At 37.1% G+C, this 5,180-nt stretch overlaps 1 pseudogene; it reads left to right on the top strand.

The window, feature by feature from the left end:
• Positions 1 to 1,801: 1,801 nt before the first annotated feature.
• Positions 1,802 to 2,740, top strand: LOC124980898 (olfactory receptor-like protein DTMT; annotated as a pseudogene).
• The last annotated feature ends 2,440 nt before the right edge of the window (positions 2,741 to 5,180 follow it).

The following is a 5,180-nucleotide window of genomic DNA, read 5'->3' as shown; positions in this document are numbered from 1 at the left end:
AAATGCCAAAATCTCATTATTTTATAAAGCTGAGTAATATTCCTTCATACATATATGAATATATCATATATATATATAACCTATTTTATTTATCCATTCATCTGTTGAAGAACACCTAGGTTGGCTTCATAGTTTAGCTATTGTGAATTGAGGTGCTATAAACAATGATGTGACTATGTCACTGTACTATGCTTATTTTAAGTCCTTTGAGTATAAATCGAGGAGTGGGATAAATGGGTCAAATGGTGGTTCCATTCCAAGTTTTCTGAGGAATTTCCATACTGCTTTCCACTATGGTTGCACCAACTTGCATTCCCACCAGCAATATATGAGTGTACTTTTTACCCCACATCCTCGCCAACATTTATTATTGTTTGTATTCCTAATAATTTCCATTCTAATTGGAGTGAGATAAAATATTAGTCATTTTGATTTTCACTTCTCTAATTGCTAAAGATGTTGAATATGTTTCCAAATATTTCTTGTGTGATTGTATTTCTTCTCTGAGAAGTGTCTGTTTAGTTCCTTAGTTCATTTATTGAATGAATTATTTGTTTTTTTCTTTTGTTGTTAAGTTTTTTGAGTTATTTATAAACCTAAGGATTAATGCTTTATCTGAGGTGCATGTTTTAAAGATTTTCTCCCATTCTGTAGGCTCTCACTTTATTTTGTTGAGAAGAAGCTTTTAAGTTTAAATCCATTCCATTTACTGATTCTTGATTTTACTACTTTTGCTTTAGTGTTCATGTTAACAAAGTCACGTCCTAGGACAACTTGGTGAAGATTTGGGCTTACTGTTTCTTCTTTTAGGCACAGGGTAAGTCTTTGATCCACTTTGAATTGAGTTTTGTGCAAGGTGAGAGAGAGGGGTTTGATTTCATTTCGTTGCATGTGACTTTCCATTTTTCTCAGCACCTCTTGTTGAAGAGGCTGTCTTTTTCCCAGTGAATGTTTTTGTTGCCTTTGTCTAGTAGAGATACCTATATTTATGTGGGTTTGTCTCTGTGTCTTCTCTTCTGTACCATTGATCTATGTGTCTGTTTTGGTGGATCCTGTATTCCTTTTATTGAAACATGACAGAGTAGAAAAGAAGTGTAGTATGGATGAAACACAACATGATGAGTTTTATTAGAAACCTGTTGATCTTTAGATACCTGCGATACATCCAAGTGAACATGATCATCAAGAAATGGCATGCAGAGTTCTGGGAATGAGTGACATCTCTGCCTGAGTTTAAATGGTGATCTAAATATTTGGCATAAATGAAATTTTCTTGATGTCAAATATAGAATTATAGGAGGGTAGAATTTACAAAAGTATTTGAGAACTATCACTTTATAAAATATTATAAAGCAAAAACCAATTACCTATTGCTTAGGATGATCAACCAGGCAGGGAAGAGAAAATCCAACACTCCTTTTGTGATAGAAGTAAACAGATAAGTATATAGGAAAGAATGGAGTAGTGAAACATGCTTAAAAGAAAACAAGCACTTTCTTTATCTCTCCTCCTCACTTTTTCACTCTCTCTAGCGTGCACTCTTTCTCTTTTCCTCTCATTTTCTCTCTTACCCTGCAGCAAGACACTTTGTTTGCTTAATAAACTCCCTTATGTGAAAAAAAAAGAAGACAAGAAAAAATAATCATAGAGATTAAAGACACTTGTAATTTTATACTTATTGTGATAATTGTGAGAGCAACTATTATAGAACATGTAAAGACTGTGAGTAGAGAGAAACAATCATTGTCGCTTGGATTTTTAAGGAAATTATTTCTTTTAAAGGTAGTGGAGACAGATAATAATGGGAAGAAACCACACTCTCATCTCAGAGTTCCTCCTCCTGGGACCACCCATCAAGCTATAGCACCGAACCTGTTCTATGCCTTCTTCCTGGCCATGTATCTCACCACCATCCTGGGGAACTTCCTCATCATCATCCTCATTCCCCTAAACTCCAATCTCCACACTCCCAGGTATTGGTTTCTCAGCACCTTGTGCTTCCCTAACCTCTGCTTTTCCTCTGTCACAATTCTCAAATTGCTACAAATCATGCAATTTCCATCCATCCTCTATGCAGGCTGCCTAACACAATTTATTTCTTCCTTTCTTTATCTTTGTTTTTTTTTTTTCTTTTTTCTTTTCTTTTTTTGAGGCCTTGGGAACTTGGTTCTCCTGGCCATGGCCTATGACTGCTATGTGACCATCTGCTTCCCCCTGTACTACATCACCATCATAAGCCCCCAAGCTCTGTCTCTCCCTGGTGGTGCTGTCCTGTGTGCTACCCACATTCTATTCCTTATTGCTGACTCATTCCCTGACTATCCTGTGCAACGTGATCCCACAATTTTTCTGTGAAATATTCACCACCACTCATATTAATAAGTTGGTGATATTTATTATAGAATGAATCATTGTTGTCATCCCACTCCTACTCATTCTTTTGTCCTATGAAAGGATTATGTCCTCCATTCTCAAGGTCTCTTCTGCTTGAGGTATCCTTAAGGCCTTCTCCATCAGTGACTCCTACCTCTCTGTGTTGTTGCTCTTCTATGGGACAGTCATTTGTCTGTACTAATGCCTATCAGGTAAAATATCTACTGTGAAAGGTACTGTCATGGCTCTTTTGTACACAGTCATGACTCCCTTGCTGAACCCCTTCATCTATGACCCAAGGAACAGAGACATGAAGGGAGCCCTTGAAAGGGACCTTCGTAGGAAGAAAATTCCCTCCTGTGTGTGAAGGGGTTTTAACATAATTTTTACATTAATATTGGTAGTAATATTGGAATATTTTCCCAGACTTTTCCTCATCATGGGAACTTCAGTTTAATTAGAATACTACATAATTGTTCAGTAGACAAAAGAAATGAGTTTTGACTGAATAGTAAACTAGATTAGGTGGTGTTGGGGACCTGGCTTTGCCTTTCTCTTTGTCTTTCCCAGGTGATGCTGAAAAAGCCTATGTCGAAGTTACATTTTATTTGCTCTCCAGTTCTTACATTCTTAAGTTATTCCTAGGTCTTTCAATTTTTTTCTCAAATCTGCTTTGATTATAGTATCACTTTAAAATAGTGCTCCATAATCTAAGATTGACACTCAATAACTTCCCAATATCTCAATCTCCCAGGTAACCTCTAGTGTCTCAGGCAAAGTATGCCTGCACAAATTCCATCATCATTTTACCTCCTAACTTTCCTACATTCCTTGTTTATTTTAATGTATATATTGTCTTTTATTTCCTGTCCTGTTAACAAATTTTTCTAACTCCTTGTGCAGCCCTGTCATTGAACAATTATGTGTTACCCATAAATAGTTAATCCAGGAACCCTAGAATTTATTGACCCAGGATAGGGCAAAATGTAGAGGCTTTGGGAAATTTTCAGTTTTTAAATTTGCCTCTCTCTTGTTTGGTATTTTGACTTTGCAGAATGTCTTTGTGTGTTTTTATTGTACCCCCATGGCAATTCCCCTATTTCAAAGCTAATATCTATGAAGTTCAACACTTTCAATGCCACTCACTGCATCACATGTTAAGGCTGTGCAAGATCAGTGACTGAAGATTCTTTTCATTTTCTCCCACTTCCAAATGAAGAGTAGCAAAAATTCATTTTGAAATTTTAGTGAAACCATGACATGAACTATTTCTGGTCTTTGTCCATTTTTTTTCATTAGTTGTCCTGTCTGTGTGATAATACTCAAATCCTTTTCTTTCATATGTTCTCCTGACCTCACAACTTTATCTAAAGGCCAGATCTTTCTCCAGAACTCTCAGCTGTCCTTTTAAAAACAATTTTCTTTTGCTACATTATTTATTTGTTCTTTTTATGTATACGTGACAGTAGAGTGTATTTTGACATATTATAAATCCACGGAGTATATCTCATTTTAATTAGGATCCTATTCTTGAGGTTGAACATGACACATAATTTCACTGGTCATGTATTCATATATGAACATAGAAAAGTTATGTCAAGTTCATTCCACTCTCTTTCTTATTTTAATACACACTCCCTTCCATTTATTTCCCTTTCTCTAGCTCACTGAAATGCTATTCCCCCTCCCCTTGTTGTATGATGGCATCCACACATCAGAGACAACATTTGACTGCTGCTGTTTTGGAAATGGCTTATTTCTCTTAGCATGATAATCTCCATATTCATTCATTTACTGGCAAGTGTCATAAAGCCTCCCAGTCACATCTCTGACTCTTGGAACTACTTGACTCACAGAAGAAACTACTTTGCAGGTGCAACTGGGCACCCACATGTCTCTAGCTCCACTGATGCTTGAAAACAGCTGGAGAAAAACATGAGATAGAAGGTGTTAGGCAGAGTTTCTATCTATGCGAATGAATGCCAAATAATGATTCTTAGAAAAGGTCATATGGTTCAGTTTATTGGTCACAGTCTTTTTTTTTTCTTGGAAACAAATGGGATACATGTTGTTTCTCTGTTTGTACATGGAGCCAAGGCATACCATTCATGCAATCATAAATTTACACAGCGCAATGTTGTTTGATTCATTCTGCAATTTTTCCCCCTTCCCCCCCACCCCACCCACCCCTCTTTTCTCTCTAGACACTCCTTCCTTCCTCCATTCTTGCCCCCCCAACCCTAACCCTAAGCATACACCTAACCCTAATGCTAACCCCTCCCCACAACCCATTATATGTCATCATCTGCTTATCAACGAGATCATTGGTCCTTTGGTTTTTTCAGATTGGCTTATCTCACTTAGCATGATTTTCTCCAATTTCATCCATTTGCCTGCAAATGCCATAATTTTATCATTCTTTATGGCTGAGTAATTTTCCATTGTATATATATGCCACCGTTTCTTTGTCCATTCATCAATTGAAGGACATCTAGGTTGGTTCCACAATCTGGCTATGGTGAATTGAGCAGCAGTGAACATTGATGTGGCTGTATCTCTGTAGTATGCTGATTTTAAGTACTTTTGGTATAGGCCAAGGAGTGGGATAGCTGGGTCAAATGGTGGTTCCATTCCAAGCATTCTGAAGAATCTCCATACTGCTTTCCAGAGTGATTGCACTAATTTGAAACCCCATCAGCAATGTATGAGTGTACCTCTTTCCCCACATCCTCACCAAGAAACTATTGTTGCTTGTGTTCTACATAATCGCCATTCTAATTGGGGTGAGATGGAAACTTAGGGTAGTT

The sequence above is a fragment of the Sciurus carolinensis genome, chromosome 3 (assembly GCF_902686445.1).
Source record: "Sciurus carolinensis chromosome 3, mSciCar1.2, whole genome shotgun sequence".
In the NCBI taxonomy this organism is placed as follows: domain Eukaryota; kingdom Metazoa; phylum Chordata; class Mammalia; order Rodentia; family Sciuridae; genus Sciurus; species Sciurus carolinensis.
Note: the sequence above shows the minus strand (reverse complement) of the source record. Positions and strands in the feature narration are given on the sequence as shown.